Source organism: Arachis ipaensis, chromosome B5, assembly GCF_059453495.1.
Source record: "Arachis ipaensis isolate K30076 ecotype BB chromosome B5, ASM5945349v1, whole genome shotgun sequence".
NCBI lineage: Eukaryota > Viridiplantae > Streptophyta > Magnoliopsida > Fabales > Fabaceae > Arachis > Arachis ipaensis.
Window position 1 is genome coordinate 93,012,967 of NC_142440.1, and position 27,734 is coordinate 93,040,700.

General features: G+C 38.3%; 2 non-coding genes across 2 annotated transcripts; both read right to left on the minus strand.

Moving 5' to 3' along the window:
- Positions 1 to 2,791: 2,791 nt before the first annotated feature.
- LOC148564996 (small nucleolar RNA R71) lies at positions 2,792 to 2,899 on the minus strand. The gene has a single exon (XR_015885129.1). It is a non-coding gene; the product is annotated as a small nucleolar RNA R71 (small nucleolar RNA).
- A 20,981-nt stretch (positions 2,900 to 23,880) lies between these two features.
- Positions 23,881 to 23,988, minus strand: LOC148564997 (small nucleolar RNA R71). Its single transcript, XR_015884744.1, has one exon. It is a non-coding gene; the product is annotated as a small nucleolar RNA R71 (small nucleolar RNA).
- Positions 23,989 to 27,734: the final 3,746 nt, after the last annotated feature.

A 27,734-nucleotide genomic window follows, 5' to 3' on the forward strand; every position in this document is an offset into this window, starting at 1 on the left:
ACTTCTAACCGGTTGCTAGTAGGGATGATAGAGTGTTGGATAAATTCCAACCATCCTCTAGCTATGGGCTTAAGGACAAGCCTTTTTAGTTGAATGGGCTTGCCTTGAGAATCCCTTTTCCACTGTGCTCATTCCACACAGATGTCTGAGAGCACTTGATCTAGTCTTTGATCAAAGTTGACTCTTCTAGTGTAAGGATGTGGGTCTCCTTGCATTAGAGGAAAGTTGAACGCCAACCTCACACTTTTCGGGCTGAAATCTAAGATTCTACCTCGGACCATGGTGCTCCAATTCTTTGGATTTGGGTTTACAATAGTGTCATGGTTTTTTGTAACCCATGCATTAGCATAGAACTCTTGCACCATTAGAATCCCAACATTTTAAATGGGACTGGTTAGGACTTCCCAACCTTTTCTCTGGGTCTCTTGATAAACCCCAATTTTGTGGTTTATCTTGTGCTTAATTTAGGCAATTTTATCATATTTTCTCAAATTTATTCAATGAAATAGCATAGTTTTATGAATTGCTCCTAATTTATGCTTAAGAGTAAAAACATGATTTTTAGGGCTTTAAATCACTAATTTTAATTCAATTTAATTCCATTCGATGCCTTGATATGTTTGTTAAATGATTTTAGGATTCGAAGGCAAAGATTGGATTGAAGGAATGAAGAAAAAGCATGCAAAAATGGAGAATTCATGAAGAAATGAGGATTTGCTTAATTGAATGCCATGCGCACGCATCACCCATGCGTATGCGTGAAATGAAAGTTTCGCAAGTGACGTGCACGCGTCACCCCATGCCCACGCGTGACAGGAAAATTTCCAATGATGCGTATGCGTGACCCATGCGTATGCGTGACAAGCGGCACGTGACCAACTTAAGGGCAATATACGGGGGCGATTTCTGAGCTCAAGGAGGCCCAAATCCAACTCATTTATGATGCTTTTGAACCCAAGGATGGCAAGGGATTGGGAGGAGGAGACTCATAGTGTAAATTTTATCATGTTGTAGGTAGAATTTCAGATAGAGAAGTTCTCCCTTCTCTCTAGAATTAGGGTAGTTTAGGTTAATTTTCCTTAGATCCAGCCTTTAATTGTTGTTTTGATTTAGTTTTCCCTTTTAATTTCTTGTTGTTACATCTCTATTCTTCTAGTTTTACTTGTATTCCCATTATTTGTTACTTTTATGCTTATGAACCCTTGTTGATTCCAATTTTCTTTTAATGCAATTTTTTGTTCCCATGTCTCTTTATGTTTATCTTCATTGTTATTGTTAATTTCTTGCTCATGTTAGTTGTAGCTTTTATTAATTCTTGCATTTTATGATGTTTACCTTTCTTGCACTCTAGGTGTTTGATAGAATGGTTCCTCTAGTTTTTGGGTAGTTCTCTTTACTTTTGGCCTAGGCTAAGGGAATTGGGGGACCTTGAGTCATTGGGTCTCAATGAATTGGTGATTTGAGAACCCTATATGGTCAATTTGATAACCATTGACTCTAACCTACTACTAAGTCAATTAGTAGCTAGGTTAGGACTTATAGATTGATGTTGATCAAGCCTACTTGACGTACTTAATACATTGAGGTAGATATTGTACTTACTTCAAGTATAGGAGTAGACTTAATGGGTCCTCATAATTGTCAATATATGGTTTGATGACAAGGATGGTGATCTCAATTCCCATGTCTAGCCAAGAGTTCCTTTCCTTTCTTTTATTAGCTTTTGTCATTTATTTTCTTGTTATTTACTTTTCTTGCTAATTTCCAAATCAAACCCCCCATATTTCTTCATAACCAATAATTGAGCACTTCATTGCAATTCCTTGTGAGACGACCAGAGGTTTGAATACTTCGGTTAATTTTCATTGGGGTTTGTACTTGTGACAACCAATATTTTAAAATTTGATTGAGAATTATTAGTTGGTTTAGAACTATGCTTATAACAAAGAAATTCCTTTTCTATTAAGAGAATTTCTAGACCGACAATAATTTTTCATATCAAATTTTTGGCTCCGTTGCCAGGGAATTGCAATGGTGTTATGTTATTGGCTATTGTGAATATGTGAATATGTTTACCTTTTGCTTGTTTATTAGTTTTTGTTAGGTTTAGGGATGCGTGAGCATCTTTCCTATCTTTTCCTAGTGAATTTGCATGTAATTTGTTAAGTTTTATCAAGAATTTATTCTCTCTCTACCTTATTCTTCTATTCTTCTCTTCTTCTACTCACATAAGAATCTCTATACTGTGACATAGAGGATTCCTCTTCTTTTCTGTTCTCTTCTTTTTCATATGAGCAGGAACAAGGATAAGAACATTCTTATTAAAGCAGATCCTGAACCTGAAAGGACTCTAAATAGGAAATTAAGAGAAGCTAAAGCACAACACTCTGGAAAGGACCTTACAGAAATTTTTGAAAAAGAATAAGACATGGCAGCCGAAAACAACAACAATGGTGGAGATGCAAGGAAGGTGCTTGGTGACTTTACTGCACCAACTTCTGACTTCTATGGAAGAAGCATCTCAATTCCTGCGATTGGAGCAAACAACTTTGAGCTTAAACCTCAATTAGTTTCTCTAATGCAGCAAAATTGCAAGTTTCATGGACTTTCATTGGAAGATCCTCTTCAGTTCTTGGCTGAATTCTTGCAAATCTGTGATACTGTTAAGACCAATGGGGTTAATCCTGAGGTCTACAGGCTTATGTTTTTCCCCTTTGCTGTAAGAGACAGAGCTAGGATATGGTTGGACTTACAACCTAAAGAAAGCCTGAACTCTTAGGAAAAGTTGAGCAAGCTTAGAGTAGAAGTCCAAACCTTCAGATAGAAGGAAGGTGAATCCCTCTATGAAGCCTGGGAAAGATACAAGCATTTGATCAGAAGGTGTCCTTCTGACATGCTTTTAGAATAGAGCATCTTATGTATATTCTATGACGGTCTGTCTGAATTGTCCAAGATGTCATTGGACCACTCTGCTGGTGGATCCCTTCATCTTAAGAAAATGCCTGCAGAAGCCCAGGAACTCATTGAAATGGTTGCAAATAACCAGTTCATGTATACTTCTGAAAGAAATCTTGTGAATAATGGGATGACTCAGAAGAAAGGAGTTCTTGAGATTGATACTCTGAATGCCGTATTGGCTCAGAATAAAATATTAACTCAGCAAGTCAATATGATTTCTCAGAATTTGACTGGAATACAAGCTGCATCCGGCAGTACTAAAGAAGCCTCCTCTGAAGAGAAGCTTATGACCATGAGAATCCTGCAATGGAAGAAGTGAATTACATGGGAGAATCCTATGGAAACACTTACAATCCTTCATGGAGGAATTATCCTAATTTCTCATAGAAGGATCAACAGAAGCCTAATCAAGGCTTCAATAATAATAATGTTGGGAGAAATAGGTTTGGCAATAGCAAGCCTTTTCCATCATCTTCTGAGCAACAAACAGAGAATTCTAAGCAGAGCCTCTCTGACTTAGCAACCATAGTCTCTGATCTATCTAAGACCACTCTCAGTTTCATGACTGAAACAAGGTCTTCCATCAGAAATTTGGAGGCACAAGTGGGTCAGCTGAGTAAACGAGTTACTGAAATCCCTCCTAGTACTCTCCCAAGCAATACAAAAGAGAATCCAAAGAGAGAGTGCAAGGCCATCAGTATACCCAACATGGCCGAACCTATAGAGGAAGAAGAGGCAGTGATTTCCAGTGAGGAAGACCTCAATGGACGTCCACTGACCATTAAGGAATTCCCTAATGAGGAACCAAAGGAATCTGAGACTCATACAGAGACCATAAAGATTCCACTGAACTTACTGTTGCCATTCATGAGCTCTGATGAGTATTCTTCCTCTGAAGAGATGAAGATATTGTTGAAGAGCAAGTTGCTTAGTACCTAGGAGCAATCATAAAGCTGAATACCAAGCTATTTGGTAATGAGACTTGGGAGGATGAACCTCTATTGCTCATCAATGAACTGAATGCCTTGGTTCAACTGAAATTACCTCAGAAGAAACCGAATCCAGAAAAGTTCTTCATACACTGTATCATAGGCACCATGACCTTTGAGAAGGCTCTATGTGACCTGGGGTCAGGAATAAACCTCATGCCACTCTCTGTAATGGAGAAACTAGGGATCTTTGAGGTACAAGCTGCTAAATTCTCACTAGAATTGGCAGACAAATCAAGAAAACAGGCTTATGGAGTTGTAGAGGATGTCTTAGTGAAGGTTGAAGGCTTTTACATCCCTGCTGATTTCATAATCCTAGACACTGGGAAGGATGAAGATGAATCCATCATCCTTGGAAGACCCTTCCTAGCCACAGCAAGAGCTGTGATTGATGTGGACAGAGGAGAGTGATAAACCCCGATTTTGTAGTTTATCTTGTGCTTAATTTGGGTGGTTTTATCAACTTTTCTCACATTTATTCAATGAAATAGCATGGTTTTATAATTCTCCCTTGATTTGTGCTTAAATGTGAAAACATGCTTTTTAGGCCTTAAAATAGCCAATTTTAATCCACTTTAATTCCATTCGATGCCTTGATATGTTGTTGAGTGATTTCAGGATCATAAGGCAAGTATTGGATGGAAGAAATGAAGAAAAAGCATGCAAATTGGGAGAACTCATGAAGAAATGAAGGAACCGTAAAGCTGTCAAGCCCGACCTCCTGGCACTCAATCGACCTTAACTTGAGCTACAGAGATCCAAATGAGGCGGTTCCAATTGTGTTGGAAAGCTAATATTCGGGGCTTCGAAATGATAGAAATTTTACCATATGTTGCTTCGCGATCAGGGGCGCACACGCGCTATGTACGGGTGCGCGTCGATTCTGCCCGTGGGTCCACTTTAATGAAATCGCCCTCAGCAATTTTGCAGCTCATTTTGGGCCCAATCTAACCCATTTCTGATGCTATTGAACCCAAGGATTGAAGGGGGAATAAACCAAGTAGTCATAGTTTAGTTTTCATCATGTTTTAGGGTAGAATTCTAGAGAGAGAGGATCTCTCCTCTCTCTAGATTTTAGGGTAGTTTTAGTTAATTCTTCTTGGATCCAAGTTTTAATTCTTGTTTTGATTTAGTTTTTCCTTTTAATTTCTTGTTGTTATATCTCTACTCTTCTAGTTTTACTTGTCATTTCCTTTATTTTGTTACTTTTATGTTGATGAACCCTTGTTGGATTTCCATTTTCTTTTAATGCAAATTAATGTTTGATGTTCTTTTTATTGATGAATTGAGTTGTTGATTTACTTTTCTTGCAATTAGTAGTTGGTAGATTTATCATTCTTGCACTTTTATCATGCTTTCCTTGTATGCCTTCCAAGTGTTTGATAAAATGCTTGGAAGAATGTTAGAGTAGATTTTGAGCATTCTTGGCTTGGAAAGAGTAATTAGGTAATCTTGAGTCATGAAAACCCAACTTATGTTGGTGATCTAGAGTTGTTAGCTAATATTGTTTCCATTGACGCTAATCTTTTGCTAATTTAATTAGTAAGTTGATTTGGACTTTTGGATTGAGATTAGCTAGTCTTGTTAGACTTTCTCTCATGGAAGATAATATGATACCTTCTTCCAATGTTGGAGATGACGTAATGAGATAAATTCTTGTGTATTATTGTGGTATGATTGATTAGTCTTGTTTGACTTTCTCCCTATTTGTTGGAGTTGACTAAATAAGATGAATTAATCATTGCATGACTAGGATAGAAAGCCTATGATCTCAATCTTTCCCATGAATGTCTCTCTTTATTACTTGCTTTCTTTAATTGCTCTTTTTACTCTTCGTGTCATTTAATTTTTCTTGCCATTTACTTTCTTGCAAAAATATAAAACCAACCCCCTTACCCCCTTTATAACCAATAATTGATCACTTCATTGTAATTCTTCGTGAGACGACCCGGAGTCTAAATACTTCGGTTAATTTTTATTGGGGTTTGTACATGTGACAAAACCATATTTTAATTTGATGTGAGAGTTATTTGTTGGTTTGGAGCTATGCTTACAACGAAATTCTTATTTCTACAAGAGAAAATCCTAACCAACACAATTTTTGCTATCAGAGAGTTAGTCCTTCAATTGAATGAGGACTACCTTGTGTTTAAGGTTTAAGGATCTTCTTCTGTAACCATGGAGAGGAAACATGAAAAGCTTCTCTCAATACAGAGTCAAACAGAGCCCACACACAACTTCTAATTTTGGTGTTTGGAGGCCATCATTAAGCTCTGAGTCTCTGTGAAGCTCTCTAAGAGCTCACTATCAAGCTATTGACATTAAAAAATCGCTTATTGGGAGGCAACCCAATGTTATTTAATTATATTTATTTATTTTCCATTGTCATTTTATGTTTTTTTTAGGTTGATGATCATGTGAAGTCATAAAAACAGCATCAAAAATAGCAAACCCTGGAGGACAGGCTTACTGGCGTTTAAACGCCAGTAAGGATAGCAGAATGGGCGTTTAACGCCTAGTCTGGCAGCATTCTGGGCATTAAACGCCAGAATGGGCAGCATTCTAGGCGTTTAACGCCAGAAAAAGGTGTCTGGTGTCTGGCTGGCGTTAAACGCCAAAATTGGCAGACATACTGGCGTTTAACGCCAGAAAAGGATGTCTGGCTTGCGTTAAATGCCAGAAAAGGGCAGCAAACTGGTGTTTAATGCCAGAATGGTACAGGGAGCAGAATTCTTTGACACCTCAGGATCTGTGAACCCCACAGGATCCCCACCTACCCCACCTCTTCTTCTCTCCTCTTCACACCTTTCCATAACACTCTTCCCCAAATACCCTTGACCAATCACATCAATACCTCTTCCCCAAACACCATTCACCTATCAAATCCTACCCTCTTCCCCACAACCTCTTCACCACTCACATCCATCCATCATAAAACCCCACCTACCTCACAATTCAAATTCAAACCATTTCCCTCCCAAACCCACCCCTTCATAACCGAATTCCCTCTCTCTCTCTTACCCTATTAATACCCCTCCTTACAACCTTTAATTTCACACCTCATACACACTTACCCCCTTGTCCAAATCCACTCCTCCCCTCCATCTCCTCCTTTTCTTCTTCTTCTACTCCTTTCTTTCTTCTTTTGCTCGAGGATGAGCAAAACCTTTTAAGTTTGGTATGAGAAAAAGCTTTGCTTTTTATTTTTTCATAACCATTAATGGCACCTAAGACCGGAAAAACCTCTAGAAAGAGGAAAGGGAAGGCAATTGCTTCCACCTCCGAGTCATGGGAGATGGAGAGATTCATCTCAAAAAGAGTGAATATTCGGAGATCTGATGTGAGATTCAAAGAAGAGGTTGGGAAGCTCTCACCAACCCAATCCAACAAGTCAGAATCTTAATGGTTCAAGTGTTCTATGCCAATGCATGGATCACTAAGAACGGCCATGATCAAAGTGTGAACCCGAACCCAAAGAATTGGCTCACAATGGTTCGAGGGAATTATGATAAACCACTATTTTATGGTTTATCTTGTACTCAATTGAGTGGTTTTTATCAACTCTTTACCCACTTATTTATACTATTTGCATGTTTTACATTTTCCTTCCTGGTTTTGTGCTAAGATTGAAAACATACTTCTTTGATCTTATATTTGCTTATTATTAATCCTCTCTTATTACCATTAGATGCCTTGATATGTGTGTTAAGTATTTTTAGAGATTACAGGGCAGGAATGGCTCAGAGGATGGAAAGGAAGCATGCAAAGTGGAAGGAATACAAGAAGTTGGAGAAACTGCTAAGCTGTCCAGCCTGACCTCTTCGCACTCAAACGGCTATAACTTTAGCTACAGAGGTCCAAACGACGCAGTTCCAGTTGCGTTGGAAAGCTAACGTCCGAGGTTTCGATTTGATATATAATTCGCCATAGCTTCCCCAAAGTTAGGTGACAGGAACGCGTGAATGACGCGTCCGCGTCGCATCTGCGAACCTCAACCCGCGCGGCCGCATGGATGATGCCTCCGCGTCACTTACCCGCGACCTGAACGTAACAGAAATTGCAGGCGGCGATTTCTGGGCTGTTTTTCACCCAGGTTTTGGCCCGGAAAACACAGATTAGAGGCTATAAAGTGAGGGAATGCATCCATTCAGAGGGGAGCTCGCCAATTTTTACTTTCCATGATTTAGATTTAGTTTTGAGGGAGGTTCTCTCCTCTCTCTTTAGGATTTAGATTTAGGATTTTTATTCACTTTCAGGATTATCTCTTTTGATCAGGTTCAATATTCCTTTTATTTACTTTTGCAAGTCACTTTATGAATCCTTTCATGTTACAGATTACTCTTTTATTAATGTTATTTGAGGTATTTCAGTTTAATATTGATTTCTTTTATTTATGCTATTGTTGCTTTTACTCTGAAGACATTTTTATTCTAGTAGATTTACTTTCCCCCTTTTGGTTTTGGTTAAGAAATCAGTAACTCAGGAGTTGTCAAACTCAAACATGATTGATAATTGTTATCTTGTTAATTGAATTGAACTTCAATAATCCCAATCTTTTCTTAGGAAATAAATAGGATCCGAAGATCAAACCAATTAATCCCTTGACCTTCCTTTATATTAGTAAAGGCTAACGAAGTGGAATTAAGATTCAATTATTATCATCATTGATAAGGATAGCCAGGATAGGACCTCTAATTTCTCATACCTTACCAAAAGTTTGCTTTACAGTTATTTATCTATTTTTAATTGCCATTTAATTTACTCGTCATTAAATTACTTGTTCTTCATTCTTAAAACCCCAATTCTACAATCATCATAACCAATAATAAGAACATACTTTTCTGCAGTTCCTTGAGAAGACGACCCGAGGTTTAAATACTCGGTTATCAATTTTAAAAGGGGTTTGTTACTTGTGACAACCAAAACGTTTGTAAGAAAGGTTGATTGCTTGGTTTAGTAACTATACTTGCAACGAGAGTTTACTATAACCTCTAAACCATCAATCTTCAGTTCTTCAAAATGGCGCCGTTGCCGGGGAACTGCTAACGTGTGCCTTATTATTGGTTATTGTACATATTTTTCTTTTACTTGTTTATTTATTTCTGTTTCTCCTTTTTATTTTTATTTGCTACTATGAACTCTCACCCCTCTCGCTTTGAGTTTGGTTCTAGCTTTGTTGAAGGAAATAGAAGTTACAGCAGGAATATGTATCAAGGTTAGACCAATCAAGGATGGATGGAGCCAAGAGGATCTAATCAACCCTTCAGGCAACAACACCCTCCAAGATATCATGGACAACGACCATTCTACAGTGCATACCCAGCCGATAGATATGGTGGACATCCTTGTAACTACCAACAAGCCCCACCCCGTGCCTATAGACCATCTTCTCAACATAACCTCGAACCACCACACTCACAAGCTTCTCTTCACCATTCGCCACCGTATGATCCTTTCCTACCCCAGTTCCAATCCAATCACCCCCAAGCACCACCACTTCCCTATGTATCATGTCCAAATCCATCACCCCGAGAATCAGAGGTTCGCCTCAAGGCAACAGTAAATAAACTTCAAACAACCATTCGACAACTGGAGCAAGCAGTAATTCAATTAGCTTCTAGACGCGCGAACATTCAAGGATTGACCACAGCCTCATGTGGACAATCTAATGAAGAGCGTAGCATGAAGGAGACACTAGAAACTCCAGTGGACAAGACAGAGCATAAATTCGTACTAGAACAAGTAGAAGAAGCTGTCATTGTACAAGAAGAAGAGTTGGTTGAAGATCTAGGAGACGCTGAATGGTGCACGAAATTGTGATGTCCAGGCTTCAACAATCCCTGGCAACGTGAGCAACTTGGTATGCACAATCGTGATTACGCTTTAATTATGTAAAATTCATGGCTCTTTCTTTCCCTGGCAGTGGCGCCAAGAACATGGTGCCAATACCATGGTTCACAACTTCGATACAACTAACCAGCAAGTGCACTGGGTCGTCCAAGTAATACCTTACGTGAGTAAGGGTCGAATCCCACGGAGATTGTTGGTATGAAGCAAGCTATGGTCACCTTGCAAATCTCAGTTAGGCAGATATAAATTGAAAATGGTGTTTTCGAATAATAAATAATAGAATAGGGATAGAGGTACTTATGTAAATCATTGGTAGGAATTTCAAATAAGCGAATGGAGATGCTTTTCGTTCCTCTGAACCTCTGCTTTCCTGCTATCTTCATCCAATCAGTCTTACTCCTTTCCATGGCTGGCTTTATGCAAGGGCATCACCGTTGTCAGTGGCTACATCCCCTCCTCTCAGTGAAAAATATGCTCACATGATATGTCACAGCACGGCTAATCATCTGTCAGTTCTCGATCATGCTGGAATAGGATTCACCCTCCTTTTGCGTCTGTCACTAACGCCCAGCACTCGCGAGTTTGAAGCTCGTCACAGTCATCCAATCATTGAATCCTACTCGGAATACCACAGACAAGGTTTAGACTTTCCGGATTCTCTTGAATGCCGCCATCATTCTAGCTTACGCCACGAAGATTCTGGTTAGGAGATCTAAGAGATATTCATTCTAGCTTATTTCATGTAGAACGGAAGTGTTTGTCAGGCACGTGTTCATAGGGGAGAATGGTGATGAGCGTCACACATAATCATCACCTTCATCACGTTCTTGGGTGTGAATGGATATCTTAGAAGCGAAATAAGATGAATTGAATAGAAAACAGTAGTACTTTGCATTAATCTTTGAGGAACAGCAGAGCTCCACACCTTAATCTATGGAGTGTAGAAACTCTACCGTATGAAAATACATAAGTGAAAGGTCCAGGCATGGCCGAGATGGCCAGCCCCTAGAACGTGATCAATAGTCTCCTAAGATGAACAATGGATTAAAACTGAGACCAAAGATACCTAATACAATAGTAAAAGGTCCTATTTATAATAAACTAGCCACTAGGGTTTACATGAGTAAGTAATTGATACATAAATCTACTTCCTGGGCCCACTTGGTGTGTGTTTGGGCTGAGCTTGAGTGTTGCATGTGTAGAGGTCCTTCTTGGAGTTGAACGCCAGCTTTTGTGCCAGTTTGGGCGTTCAACTCTGGTTTTGGCTCCTTTTCTGGCGCTGGACGCCAGGTTTGGGTAGAAAGCTGGCGTTGAACGCCAGTTTACGTCGTCTATTCTTGGCCAAAGTATAGACTATTATATATTTCTGGAAAGCCCCGGATGTCTATGTTCCAACGCAATTGGAAGCGCGCCATTTCGAGTTCTGTAGCTCCAGAAAATCCACTTTGAGTGCAGGGAGGTCAGAATCCAACAGCATTAGCAGTCCTTCTTCAACCTCTGAATCTGATTTCTGCTCAAGTCCCTCAATTTCAGCCAGAAAATACCTGAAATCACAAAAAAACACACAAACTCATAGTAAAGTCCAGAAATGTGAATTTAACATAAAAACTAATGAAAACATCCCTAAAAGTAACTAGATCCTACTAAAAACATACTAAAAACAATGTCAAAAAGCGTATAAATTATCCGCTCATCACTGAACCTCCATGGGAATCCAGAGTTGAGGAGAACTCCGTCAAGGATGTTACAGTTGATGCTAAGGAGGACATTGCACAATCCCCAAGGCAAGTCGTTTATGAAGAACTAGACAGAATAACCCAGGACACAAATTCCCTTGATGATGATAGTCACAAGTCAAGCTCTCTTAGTAATGAACTTGCATCCGTAAGTGAATTCTCTGAGATTGAAGAACCTTCCCCAAATGAATGTGAAGATGATGCAGAGGTAGATTTCTCTCAACCTCCGATCTATGACTCGAGTGATGAGGAATACATAGAAGACTTTGACCAGGATACAGATGCATTTGAAGAATCCTGCGAAGAAGTGGAGGAATTCACAGAAGAGCACAAGGGAGTAGAACTTACAGAACCACCAGAAACACCTACCCCAAGGCCATTACCGCCTAATACAAGCTTCAAGTGGGTACAATCCTTAACCTTTAACTTTACTTATTCACTTGAATATGGTTTACTTGAAACAGATGGCCAGCTTAGAGCCCTCTGCGGCTTTAAGAGTAAGAGGGAAATGGCTCGTACTCAGAGCTGGTGTACAAGGTTCAATAAGGTTTCATGCTTCAAATCGAATTGCATGGATTGGTATCATGCTCAATTGAATGGATCTCAGAAAACGTTTGGTCACTATGGTGAGAATCTACTTTCTAAAACGCCCGGATGGAAAAATATAGATCAAAACGAAGGCGGATTTAGAACCAAAGTTTGGGATCTTGGAAAATATTTTGATATTCATCACCCCGGGAGCCTGAAAATCTGTTTGAAGCTGCTCAAAAGCTTCACATGCCTAGTTTGGGACCCCGGAGGCTGCTGGCATTCCAAACATTGGTGGAGATTTCTGGATGAATTTAAACACAAGCCACCATAACAGGAAGCTCATCTAATGTCCAACTTAAGGACTTTAACTAAAAGTGCTAGGTGGGAGACAACCCACCATGATATGATCGTTCCTTTTGCAATTTTAATTTTATTTAGTTTTGTTTGTTTTTGAATTTTATTTTATTTTATTGAACCTGGAATCATGCATAGCATTCGCATTAAGCATTGCATTCTGCATACTGCATTCTGCATTCTACAAAAAAAAAAATTGAGCAAGCGACGCAACCGCATCAGCGACGCGTCCGCGTCGCAAGGAGATGGGAGACAACACTAATATGAAGAGAGAGTTACGCAGGAGCAGCGCTGGAGGCGTGTCAATGGCACAAATCGTCCCACGCGACCGCGTTGCTGACGCGACCGCGTCATATGGGAATAATGGCCTCCCACGCGACCGCGTGCCCCACGTGGCCGCGTGCCCTGGATTTCGACGTAAAAGGGTGCACAACTAATTATTGTGCTAGAGTGGTGCTGGATTGGTGCTGAACGCACAATTCTACCCACGCGGCCGCGTGACCCACGCGACTGCGTCACATTCTTCTAAAGCCCACTCACGCGATCGCATGCCCCATGCAATCGCGTCACTTAAAATTTGGCACTAATAATAATTTGAACAGAGAGTTGTGCGAGCGTGAGGCTGCCCTCGCGCCAGTAGCATGTATTGTGTTACGCGACCGCGTGACCGACGCGATCGCGTCAATCAGTTTAAGCGCAAGCCGCGCGACCGCGTGCCCCACGCGACCGCGTCGCTTGCGCCGCACAGCTTATCCTAATTTGCCAAATATCTTATCTTTTCTCCCCCAATCTAGTTTTTCCTCCCTCCTTTCTTACTTACTTCTTCTTCCATTCTTTCCCTTCTCATTCTTCTTATCTTTCATTCTATTTCACTTAATTTATTTGAATATTTCATTCATTGCATTTTAATTTTGTGCATATTTTTCTTTTCTTTTCTAAATTTATTATTTTACCATTGGTGTTCAAATGTTCTTATTCAACTGTTATATCTTTTCTGGTATTATCTTGGTGCTTGTGACTTGTTTTATTCTGGTTAGGTAATATTATTTAAATCAATGCCAATCTTTTATACCTGTATTACTTTTTGCATTGACATGAATTTATATTATCTCTCTTTCCACACTCTCTTCCCCATTGTTGCAATTTTGCACCACTGGTATGCCATGGCTTCTATTATTTTCTCACTTACATGTTGAAGCTTCCATGTAAATGAGACCCTTATCATTTGGCATTAACCCACCCATACTTCTTTTATTTTCTTATCTCTATTTCTGGGTTACTCTTCTTCCCTTTTTCTTTCAGGATGGCCACCCAGAAGGGAACCAGAAGACGTTTACATGGGGAGACAAACAAGTCCATCAGCACAATCCTTGAAGAAAAGCATCAGTTGGAACAGCCCGTCCACCTGCACATCTCAGCATGCACCGAGGACGGTGCAATCTTTAAGTTTGGGGACGTCGATACCGACTTCCATGGGTTAGTCACTTCATATTTTAGCACCAATGTTTAATTTTCTTTGTTAAATTAGTTGTTGCATTTGCATATTTGTTTGATTTTATGCATCTAGTTACTACTTGGTTAAAGTAATAAAATTCTTCTAAAGACCCTTTTTGAAAAATTTCACTAATTTAAATTGAAATTTTTTTTGTTAAATTTGTTTGAAGTTGTATTTGGAACATGGTTTTTGAGCCAAAGAACACACAACCTGTGAGATTTTGAGCTTATTTACATGGTTACATTATTTAACCATAAATATTTTATTCTTGTGTGTTTACTTCTCTATAATTGTGATCTTTACTTTGTTTTAGTCTATATGTCCAATATTTAGTGTATTTACATGCTTGCATATGATTGAGGCCATTATTTGATTTTAGCTCACTTATCCCAAATAAGCCTACCCTTTAAATCACCCTTGTCAGCCACTTTGAGCCTTGAAATCCCCATTTGTTCTATATTTTACCACATCACTAGCCTTAAGCGGAAAAAAAATTAATTATCCCAATTGAATCTTTGGTTAGCTTAAGATAGTGTGTTAATTAAGTGTGGGAAAATTGTGGGAACATGGGTTAATAAAGGAAAAGTATAATGTTTCTAATTTATTTGAATATTAGGAATTTGGAAACCTACTTATAAAAAACCAAAATAGAAAAATAATAGAAAATCCATGTGCATTGATAAGTTATGTTTGTTTCTCTACAAAAAAAAAAAGAAAAAAGAGAAAAATCCAAAAAATACTCAATAAATAAGTAAATAAGGGGACAAAATTACCCCAATATTAAGTTTAATAAAAGATCAATGCACATGTGATAAAAATTAAAGAAAATTTCGTACATGAGTATGGGAATTATACAAAAGTGGGAATTATGGGTAGCTAGGCATGAATTTAAAAGTATATAGAGTATATGTATATTAGGTGAGAGCTTAGGTTAATTAAAGATTCAATTTATAAAGCTCACTTAGCCATATATATACCTTTACCCTTAGCTTAGCCCCATTACAACCTTGAAAAAGACCTCATAATGTTTGCATTGGTATGTTAAATATTGTTGATTGGTTAGATGAAGAACAAGGTTTAGAAAGCATGACTAGAGAAGAGTAGAGTGATTGACCCTAGACACCTTAGAGTAAGAGTGATATACACTACCAGTGAGGGTTCAATGCTTGATTCTATGTTCCCTGCTTTCATTAGCTATCTTCTTACAAGTTTACTTGTCCTTTATTGTATAATTTGAATTAGTGAAATCTGATTTATGTTTGTCTTGGGGAACTTATTTATTTTTAACCAAGTAGGTAGAAACATTTTTGCATATAGTTGCATTCATATAGATAGGTTGCATTTCATACATCCTACCATTCCTCTTCATCTTTATAGCTTCTCTTGAGCTTAGCATGAGGACATGCTATTGTTTAAGTGTGGGGAGGTTGATAAACTACTATTTTATGGTTTATCTTGTACTCAATTGAGTGGTTTTTATCAACTCTTTACCCACTTATTTATACTATTTGCATGTTTTACATTTTCCTTCCTGGTTTTGTGCTATGATTGAAAACATGCTTCTTTGATCTTATATTTGCTTATTATTAATCCTCTCTTATTACCATTAGATGCCTTGATATGTGTGTTAAGTGTTTTGAGAGATTATAGGGCAGGGAAGTTGGAGAAACTGCTAAGCTGTCCAGCCTGACCTCTTCGCACTCAAACAACTATAACTTTAGCTACAGAGGTCCAAACGATGCGGTTTTAGTTGTGTTGGAAAGCTAATGTCCGGGGCTTCGATTTGATATATAATTCGCTATAGCTGCCCCGAAGTTAGGCGACGCGAACGCGTGAATGACACGTCCACGTCGCATCTGCGAACCTCAACCCGTGCGGCCGCATGGACGATGCCTCCGCGTCACTTACCCGCGACCTAAACGTAACAAAAATCACCGGGCTATTTTTGATCCAGTTTTTGGCCCAGAAAATACAGATTAGAGGCTATAAAGTGAGGGAATGCATCCATTCAGAGGGGAGCTCGCCAATTTTTACTTTCCATGATTTAGATTTAGTTTTGAGGGAGGCTCTCTCCTCTCTCTTTAGGATTAGGATTTAGATTTAGGATTTTTATTCGCTTTCAGGATTATTTCTTTTGATCAGGTTCAATATTCCTTTTATTTACTTTTGCAAGTCACTTTATGAATCCTTTCATGTTACAGATTACTCTTTTATTAATGTTATTTGAGGTATTTCAGTTTAATATTGATTTCTTTTATTTATGCTATTGTTTCTTTTACTCTGAAGACATTTTTATTCTAGTAGATTTACTTTCTCTCTTTTGGTTTTGGTTAAGAAATCAGTAACTCAGGAGTTGTCAAACTCAAATATGATTGATAATTGTTATCTTGTTAATTGAATTGAACTTCCATAATCCCAATCTTTTCTTAGGAAATAAATAGGATCCGAAGATCAAACCAATTAATCCCTTGACTTTCCTTTATCTTAGTAAAGGCTAACAAAGTGGAATTAAGATTCAATTATTATCATCATTGATAAGGATAGCTAGGATAGGACCTCTAATTTCTCATACCTTACCAAAAGTTTGCTTTACAGTTATTTATCTATTTTTAATTGCCATTTAATTTACTCGTCATTAAATTACTTGTTCCTCATTCTTAAAACCCCAATTCTACAATCTTCATAACCAATAATAAGAACATACTTCCCTGCAGTTCCTTGAGAAGATGACCCGAGGTTTAAATACTCGGTTATCAATTTTAAAAGGGGTTTGTTACTTGTGACAACCAAAACGTTTGTACGAATGGATTTTTGTTGGTTTAGAGACTATATATACAACGCGACTGTTTTTATGACATTCTTTACTGGCAAAAATCACCAACGTCAAATTACTTGGATTTCAGTCCAAAAAATGTGAGGTTGGCATTTAACTTGCCAATGATAAGAGGAGATCCTCACCCTTTCACTAGAATGGTCAACTTTGATCAAAGGTTGGACCAAGTCCTCATAGACATTTGTGTGAAAAGAGCTCCATGGAAGAGAGACTCCAGAGGCAAGCCGGTTCAACTAAGAAGGCTTAACCTCAAACCAGTGGCTAGGGGATGGTTGGAGTTCATCCAACGCTCTATCATTCCTACTAGGAACCGGTCTGAAGTTACAATAGATCGGGCTATCATGATCCATAGTATCATGAATGGAGAGGAAGTAGAAGTTCATGAAATCATACCTCTAGAACTCTACAAGGTGGCGGACAAGCCCTCTACTTTGGCAAAGTTAGCCTTCACTCATCTCATCTGTAACCTATGCAATTCAGCTGGAATTGTCATAGAGGAAGACATCCTTATTGATGAGGACAAGCCCACCACTAAGAAGAGGATGGAGCAAACAAGAGAGCCCACTCATGGACCTCAATAAGAGCATGAGAAAATTCCTCATCAAGAAATTCCTGAGATGCCTCAAGAGATGCACTTTCCTCCACAAAACTATTGGGAGAAAATCAAGACATCTTTAGGGAAATTGAGTTCCAACATGGGGCAACTAAGGATGGAGCACCAAGAGCATTCCATCATCATCCTCCATGAAATCAGAGAGGACCAAAGAGTCATGAGGGAGGAGCAACAAAGGCAAGGAAAAGACATAGAGGAGCTCAAACACTCCATAAGATCTTCAAGAGGAAGAACTAGCCGCCATCACTAAGGTGGACCCGTTCTTTAATTTCCTTGTTCTTATTTTTCTATTTTTCGAATTCTATGCTTTATGTTTTGTCTATGTTTGTGTCTTTATTACATGATCATTAGTGTCTAGTGTCTATGTCTTAAAGCTATGAATGTCCTATGAATCCTTCACCTTTCTTAAATGAAAAAATGTTTTTATTTGCAAAAGAACAAGGAGTACATGAATTCTGAATTTTATCTTGAAAATAGTTTAATAATTTTGATGTGGTGGCAATACTTTTTGTTTTCTGAATGAATGCTTGAACAGTGCATATTTTTTATATTGAAGTTTATAAATGTTAAAATTGTTGGCTCTTGAAAGAATAATGAAAAAAGAGAAATGTTATTGATAATCTGAAAAATCATAAAATTGATTCTTCAAGCAAGAAAAAGCAGTGAAAAATAAAGCTTGCGAAAAAAATGCGAAAAAAAAGGAAAAAAAAAAGAAAGAAAAAGAAAAAGCAAGCAGAAAAAGCAAGCAGAAAAAGCCAGTAGCCCTTTAAACCAAAAGGCAAAGGTAAAAAAGATCCAAGGCTTTGAGCATTAATGGATAGGAGGGCCCAAAGGAATACAATCCTGGCCTAAGCAACTAAATCAAGCTGTCCCTAACCATGTGCTTGTGGCGTGAAGGTGTCAAGTGAAAAGCTTGAGACTGAGCAATTAAAGTCATGGTCCAAAGCAAAAATAGTGTGCTTAAGAGCTCTGGGCACCTCTAACTGGGGACTCTAGCAAAGCTGAGTCACAATCTGAAAAGGTTCACCCAGTTATGTGTCTGTGGCATTTATGTATCCGGTGGTAATACTGGAAAACAAAATGCTTAGGGTCACGGCCATGACTCATAAAGTAGCTGTGTTCAAGAATCAACATACTGAACTAGGAGAATCAATAACACTATCTAAATTCTGAGTTTCTATAGATGCCAATCATTCTGAACTTCAAAGGATAAAATGAGATGCTAAAACTGTTCAGAAGCAAAAAGGCTACTAGCCCCGCTCATCTAATTGAAACTAATCTTCATTGATATTTTTGGAATTTATTGTATTTTCTCTTCTTTTTAACCTATTTAGTTTTTAGTTACTTGGGGACAAGAAACAATTAAAGTTTGGTGTTGTGATGAGCGGATAATTTATACCCTTTTTGGCATTGTTTTTACATAGTTTTTAGTATGATTTAGTTACTTTTTATTATATTTTTATTAGTTTTTATTCAAAAATAAAATTAATGGACTTTACTATGAGTTTGTGTATTTTTCTGTGATTTCAGGTATTTTCTGGTTGAAATTGAGGGACCTGAGCAAAAATCTGATTCAGAGGCTGAAAAAGGACTGCAGATGCTGTTGGATTCTGACCCTCCTGCACTCGAATTGGATTTTCTAGAGCTACAAAAACCTAATTGGCACACTCTCAATTGCGTTGGAAAGTAGACATCTTGGGCTTTCCAGCAATATATAATAGCTCATACTTTGCTCGAGATTTGATGGCCCAAACTGGTGTTCAAACGCCCACCATTGACGTTTTTCTGGAGTAAAATGCCCAAACTGGCACCCAAGCTGCCGTTTAACTCCAAGAATGGCTTATGCACGTGTAAAGCTCAATGCTCAGCCCAAGCACATACCAAGTGGGCCACGGAAATAGATTTCTGCACTATCTGCTCTTAGTTACTTATTTTCTGTAATCCCTAGTAACTAGTTTAGAATAAATAGCACTTTTTACTATTATACTTAGAGACTTTTGAGACTATACTTGGAGACCATGTTCACGTTTGGAGGCTGGCCTCACGGCCATGCCTAAACATCTTTCACTTATGTATTTTCTACGGTGGAGTTTTTACACCCCATAGATTAAGGTGTGGAGCTCTGCTGTTCTTCATGAATTAATGCAATTACTACTATTTTCTATTCAATCACGCTTGATTCTATTCTAAGATACTCACTCATACCTCAATTTGGAGAATGATATGATCCGTGACACTCATCATTATTCTTAAACCTATGAACGCGTTCCTGAAAACCATTTCCGTTCTATCTAAGCTCAACGTAGTCATTGGGCGACAACTTGAGTGGGTATCTCTTGGATTTCTAATACACAGACCGAGTCCGTGAGATTAGAATCTTCGTGGTAGAGGCTAGAACCATTGGCAGCCATTCCTGAGATCCAGAAAGTCTAAACCTTATCTGTGGTATTTCGAGTAGGATCTGAGAAGGGATGTGATGAGCAGATGATTTATACGCTTTTTGGCATTATTTTTAGTATGTTTTTAGTAGAATCTAGTTACTTTTAGGGATGTTTTTAATAGATTTTATGTTAAATTCACATTTCTGGACTTTACTATGAGTTTGTGTGATTTTCTGTGATTTCAGGTATTTTCTGGCTGAAATTGAGGGACCTGAGCAAAAATCAGATTCAGAGGTTGAAGAAGGACTGCTGATGCTGTTGGATTCTGACCTCCCTGCACTCAAAGTGGATTTTCTGGAGATACAGAACTCAAAATGGCGCGCTTTTAATTGTGTTGGAAAGTAGCCATCCAGGGCTTTCCAGCAATATATAATAGTCCATACTTTGCCCAAGTTTAGACGACGCAAACTGGCGTTCAACGCCAGCTCTCTACCCAATTCTGGAGTTAAGCGCCAGAAATGGATCAAAAACCAGAGTTGAACGCCAGAAATGGATCCAAACCTGGCGTTCAACTCCACAAATGGCCTCTGCACGTGGAAAGTTAAAGCTTAGCCCAAGTACACACCAAGTGGGCCCCGGAAGTGGATTTATGCATCAATTACTTATTTCTGTAAACCCTAGTGACTAGTTTATTATAAATAGGACCTTTTACTATTGTATTAGACATCTTTTGATCACCTTAGGATCTTAGGAACATCTGGGAATGCATAGTTCTTAGACCATGGGGGCTGGCCTCTCGGCCATGCCTGGACCTTTCACTTATGTATTTTGAACAGTAGAGTCTCTACACTCCATAGATTAAGGTGTGGAGCTCTGCTGTTCCTCAAAGATTAATGCAAAGTACTACTGTTTTCCATTCAATTCATCTTATTTCGCTTCTAAGATATCCATTCGCACCCAAGAACGTGATGAAGGTGATGATTATGTGTGACGCTCATCATCCTTCTCCCTTATGAACGCGTGCCTGACAAACACTCTGTTCTACATGAAATAAGCTAGAATAAATATCTCTTAGATCTCCTAACCGGAATCTTCGTGGCGTAAGCTAGAATGATGGCGGCATTCAAGAGAATCCGAAAGGTCTAAACCTTGTCTGTGGTATTCCGAGTAGGATTCAATGATTGAATGACTGTGACGAGCTCCTAACTCGCGATTGCAGGGCGTTAGTGACAGACGCAAAAGGATAGTAAATCCTATTCCAGCATGATCGAGAACCGACAGATGAATAGCCGTGCCGTGACAGGGTGCGTGAGCATATTATTCACTAAGAGGATAAGATGAAGCCATTGGCAAGGGTGATGCCTCCAGACGATTAGCCGTGCCGTGATAGGGCATTGGATCACTTTTACGAGAGATGACCGAAAGTAGCCATTGACAATGGTGATGTATCACATAAAGCCAGCCATGGAAAGGAGTAAGACTGATTGGATGAAGATAGCAGGAAAGCAGAGGTTCAGAGGAACAAAAAACGTCTCCATTCGCTTATCTGAAATTCCTACCAATGATTTACATAAGTATCTCTATCCCTATTTTATTATATAATATTCGAAAACACCATTATCACTTTATATCCGCCTGACTGAGATTTACAAGGTGACCATAGCTTGCTTCATACCAACAATCTCCGTGGGATTCGACCCTTACTCACGTAAGGTATTACTTGGACGACCCAGTGCACTTGCTGGTTAGTTGTATCGAAGTTGTGAACCATGGTATTGGCACCATGTTCTTGGCGCCATTGCCAGGGAAAGAAAGAGCCATGAATTTTACATCATTAAAGTGTAATCACGATTACGCGTACCAAGTTGCTCACGTTGCCAGGGGTTGTTCGAGCCTGGACATCACAATTTCGTGCACCAAGTTTTTGGCGCCGTTGCCGGGGATTGTTTGAGTTTGGACAACTGACGGTTCATCTTGTTGCTCAGATTAGGTAATTTTATTTTTATTTTCTTTTCAAAAATTTTTCAAAAATTTTTCAAAATTTTCTCATCTGTTTTCGAAAAAAATATAAAAATGTTTTCAAAAATTTGATTCAAAATTTTTAAGAATGAATTCTAGTGTTTCATGAAGCATGTGAAGCCTGGCTGGCTGTAAAGCCATGTCTAATTCCTGGACTGAAGCTTTAGACTAAGAATGCAAGATTCCTGGAATTCATATTAAAAATTTTGGAATCCTTATTTTCCTTTTTCAATTAATTTTCGAAAAAAAATCCAAAAAAAAAATTTAGAAAATCATAAAAAGCAAAAATATTTTTCTGTTTCTTGTTTGAGTCTTGAGTCACATTATAAGTTTGGTGTCACTTGCATATGCATCTTGCATTTTTTCGAAAATATCATGCATTCATAGTGTTCTTCATGATCTTCAAGTTGTTCTTGGTAAGTCTTCTTGTTTGATCTTGATGATTTTTTTTGTTGTGTCTTTTCATGTTTATCATATGCATTCTTGAATTCTTAGTGTCTAAGCATTAAAGAATTCTAAGTTTGGTGTCTTACATGTTTTCTTTGCATAAAAAAATTTTTCAAAAATAAGTTCTTGGTGTTCATCTTGACATTCAAAGTATTCTTGGTGTTCATCTTGACATTCATAGCATTCTTGCATGCATTCAATGTTTTGATCTAAAAATTTCATGCATTGCATAATTTTCATGTTTTTCATAAAAATTTCAAAAATCAAAAAAATATCTTTCCCTTTTTTTTCTCTCATCAAATTCGAAAATTGAGTTGACTTTTTCAAAAAATTTTTAAAATCAAATTGTTTCTTATGAGTCAAATCAAATTTTCAATTTGAAAATCTTATCTTTTTCAAAATCTTTTTCAAAAATCAAATCTTTTTCAAAATTCTTAGTTATTTTCGAAAATTCCAAAAATATTTTTCATATTTTTATATAAAATTTTCGAAAATAACATAATCAATTAATGTTTTGATTCAAAAATTTCAAGTTTGTTACTTACTTGTTAAGAAAGATTCAAACTTTAAGTTCTAGAATCATATATTGTGATTTCTTGTGAATCAAGTCATTAATTGTGTTTTTTCAAATCTTTTTCAAAAACTAATTTCTATCATATCTTTTCAAAAATATCTTCTTATCTTTTTCAAAAATTTGATTTCAAAAATATCTTATCTTTTTGTTTGTTTCTTAACTTTTTCAAAACTTCCTAACTAACTCTCTCTCTCTCATTTTCGAAAATATCTTTCCCCTTTTTCAAAATTTCTTTTTAATTTATTAATTATTTTAATTTTTAATTTTTAAATCTTAATTTTCGAAAATTACTAACATTTTTCAAAAACTATTTTCAAAAATCACTAACTCTTTTTCAAAAAAAAAAAATCATTTTCGAAAATTCCTTCTCTCTCACCTTATTCTATTTATTTATTCATCTACTAACATCTCATCTCACATCTCTGCCATCCTCACAGTTGTGTTTCTTCCATTATATTACATTCTTTGTCTCCCCCTCTTCTTCTACTCACACAGGGATCCCTATACTGTGGTATAAAGGATCCATATTATTATTATTATTTTTTCTGTGCCCTCTTCTTTGTCATATGAGCAGGAGCAAGGACAAGAACATTCTTGTGGAAGCAGATCCAGAACCTGAATGGACTCTAAAAAGGAAACTAAGAGAAGCTAAAATACAACAATCCAGAGATAACCTTTCAGAAATTTTCGAACAGGAAGAGGAGATGGCAGCCGAAAATAATAATAATGTAAGGAAGATGCTTGGTGACTTTACTGCACCTAATTCCAATTTACATGGAAGAAGCATCTCCATTCCTGCCATTGGAGAAAACAACTTTGAGCTGAAACCTCAATTAGTTTCTCTGATGCAGCAGAACTGCAAGTTTCATGGACTTCCATCTGAAGATCCTTTTCAGTTCTTAACTGAATTCTTACAGATATGTGATACTGTTAAGACTAATGGAGTAGATCCTGAAGTCTACAGGCTCATGCTTTTCCCTTTTGCTGTAAGAGACAGAGCTAGAATCTGGTTGGATTCTCAACCCAAAGACAGCCTGAACTCTTGGGATAAGCTGGTCACGGCTTTCTTAGCCAAGTACTTTCCTCCTCAAAAGCTGAGCAAGCTTAGAGCTGATATTCAAACCTTCAGATAGAAAGAAGGTGAATCCCTCTATGAAGCTTGAGAAAGATACAAACAGTTGACCAAAAAGTGTCCTTCTGACATGCTTTCAGAATGGACCATCCTGGATATATTCTATGATGGTTTATCTGAGCTATCAAAGATGTCACTGGACACTTCTGCAGGTGGATCCATTCACCTAATGAAAATGCCTGCAGAAGCTCAAGAACTCATTGACATGGTTGCTAATAACCAGCTCATGTACACTTCTGAAAGGAATCCTGTGAGTAATGGGACGCCTATGAAGAAGGGAGTTCTTGAAGTTGATACTCTGAATGCCATATTGGCTCAGAATAAAATATTGACTCAGCAAGTCAATATGATCTCTCAGAGTCTGCATGGAATGCAAGTTGCATCCAACAGTACTCAAGATGCTTCTTATGAAGAAGAAGCTTATGATCCTGAGAACCCTGCAATAGCAGAGGTGAATTACTAAGGTGAACCTTATGGAAACACCTATAACTCATCATGGAGAAATCATCCAAATTTCTCATGGAAGGATCAAAAGCCTTAACAAGGCTTTAATAATGGTGGAAGAAACAGGTTTAATAATAATAAACCTTTTCCATCATCCACTCAACAACAGACAGAGAACTCTGAACAAAATACTTTTAATTTGGCAAACTTAGTCTCTGATCTGTCTAAGGCCACTGTAAGTTTCATGAATGAAACAAGATCTTCCATTAGAAATCTGGAAGCACAAGTGGGCCAGCTGAGTAAAAGGATCATTGAAATCCCTCCTAGTACTCTCCCAAGCAATACAGAAGAGAATCCAAAAGGAGAGTGCAAGGCCATTGACATAAGCACCATGGCCGAACCCAAAGAAGGAGAGGAGGACGTGAATCCCAAGGAGGAAGACCTCCTGGGACATCCAGTGATCAATAAAGAGCTTCCCTCTGAGGAACCAAAGGACTCTGAGGCTCATCTAGAGACCATAGAGATTCCATTGAACCTCCTTATGCCCTTCATGAGCTCTGATGAGTATTCCTCTTCTGAAGAGAATGAGGATGTTACTGAAGAGCAAACTGCCAAGTTTCTTGGTGCAATCATGAAGCTGAATGCCAAATTATTTGGCATTGATGCTTGGGAAGTTGAACCTCCATTGTTCATCAATGAACTAAGTGATCTGGATCAACTGACATTGCCTCAGAAGAGACAGGATCCTGGAAAGTTCATAATACCTTGTACCATAGGCACCATGATCTTTAAGGCTCTGTGTGACCTTGGTTCAGGAATAAACCTCATGCCCCTCTCTGTAATAGAGAAACTGGGAATCTATAGGGTGCAAGCTGCTAAAATCTCCGTAGAGATGGCAGACAGCTCAAGAAAACAGGATTATGGACAGGTAGAGGACGTGTTAGTAAAGGTTGAGGGCCTTTACATCCCTACTGATTGCATAGTCCTGGATACTGGAAAGGAAGAGGATGAATCTATCATCCTAGGAAGACCTTTCCTGGCCACAGCAAGAGCTGTGATTGATGTTGACAGAGGAGAAATAGTCCTTCAATAGAATAAGGACTCCCTTGTGTTTAAAACTCAAGGATCTCCCTCTGCAACCATGGAGAGGAAGCATGAAAAGCTTCTCTCAAAGCAGAGTCAACCCAAGCCCCCACAGTCTAACTCTAAGTTTGGTGTTGGGAGGCCACAACTAAACTCTAAGTTTGGTGTTGAACTCCCACATCCAAACTCTAAGTTTGGTGTTGGAGAGTTTCAACAATGCTCTGAACATCTGTGAGGCTCCATGAGAGCCCACTGTCAAGCTATTGACATTAAAGAAGCGCTTGTTGGGAGGCAACCCAATCTTTATTTATCTAACTATATTCTTCTTAGTTATATGTCTTTATAGGTTCATGATCATGTGGAGTCACAAAATAAATATAAAAATTGAAAACGGAATCAAAAACAGCAGAAGAAAAATCACACTCTGGAGGAGCATCTGCCTGGCGTTCAAATGCCAGAACAGAGCATGGTTCTGGCACTGAACGCCCAAAATGGGCAACATCCTGGCGCTGAACGCCCAGAACAAGCATGGTTCTGGCGTTCAACGCTAGAAATGGCAACAAATGGGCGTTGAACGCCCAAAATGGGCACCAACCTGGCGCTGAACGCCCAGAGTTGTGTGCAAGGGCATTTTGCATGCCTAAATTGGTGCAGGGATGTAAATGCCTTGACACCTCAAGATCTGTGGACCCCACAAGATCATCTCAGGATCTGTGGACCCACAGGATCATCTCAGGATCTGTGAATCTCACAGGATCCCCACCCACCTCACCCTCTATCTCTCCATTCATGACCATCCCTTCTGTTTTCCATCCACCACTCACATCCATACACACATCCCTCCATCTCCTCCATATCTTCTTCTTCTTCTATTCCTTCTTCTTTTGCTCGAGGGCGAGCAACATTCTAAGTTTGGTGTGGTAAAAAGCATAGCTTTTTTGTTTTTTCCATAACCATTGATGGCACCTAAGGCTAGAGAAGCCTCTAGAAAGAGGAAAGGAAAGACAAAAGCTTCCATCAAGGGTCTATAGCTCAGTGGTAGAACATTTGACTGCAAATCAAGAGATCCCTGAGATACCTTAGGGGATACATTTTCTTCCACACAATTATTGGAAGCAACTAAGGGTGGAACATCAAAAGTACTCCATCATCCTTCATGAAATCAGAGAAGATCTAAAAGCAATGAAGGAGGAGCAGCAAAGACAAGGAAGAGACATAGAAGAGCTCAAGGACATCACTAAGGTGGACTCATTCCTTGTTCTTACATTCTCTGTTTTTCGTTTTCTATGTTATGTGCTTATCTATGTTTGTGTCTTCATTACATGATCATTAGTAGTTAGTAACTATGTCTTAAAGTTATGAATGTCCTATGAATCCATCACCTCTCTTAAATAAAAAAAATGTTTTAATTCAAAAGAACAAGAAGTACATGAGTTTCGAATTTATCCTTGAACTTAGCTTAATTATATTGATGTGGTGACAATGCTTCTTGTTTTCTGAATGTATGCTTGAACAGTGCATATGTCTTTTGAAGTTGTTGTTTGAGAATGTTAAATATGTTGGCTCTTGAAAGAATGATGACAAGGAGACATGTTATTTGATAATCTGAAAAATCATAAAAATGATTCTTGAAGCAAGAAAAAGCAGCAAAGAACAAAGCTTGCAGAAAAAAAAAAAAGAAAAAATTAGGCGAAAAAAAAAAGCAAGCAGAAAAAGCCAAAAGCTCTTAAAACCAAGAGGCAAGAGCAAAAAGCCAATAACCCTTAAAACCAAAAGGCAAGGGCAAGGATCCCAAGGCTTTGAGCATCAGTGGATAGGAGGGCCTAAAGGAATAAAATCCTGGTCTAAGCGGCTAAATCAAGCTGTCCCTAACCATGTGCTTGTGGCGTGTAGGTGTCAAGTGAAAACTTGAGACTGAGCGGTTAAAGTCAAGGTCCAAAGCAAAAAAAGAGTGTGCTTAAGAACCCTGGACACCTCTAATTGGGGACTTTAGCAAAGCTGAGTCACAATCTGAAAAGGTTCACCCAATTATGTGTCTGTGGCATTTATGTATCCGGTGGTAATACTGGAAAACAAAGTGCTTAGGGCCACGGCCAAGACTCATAAAATAGCTGTGTTCAAGAATCATCATACTGATAGGAGAATCAATAACACTATCTGAACTCTGAGTTCCTATAGATGCCAATCATTCTGAACTTCAATGGATAAAGCGAGATGCCAAAACTATTCAAGAGGCAAAAAGCTACAAGTCCCGCTCATCTGATTGGAGCTATGTTTCATTGATAGTTTGGAATT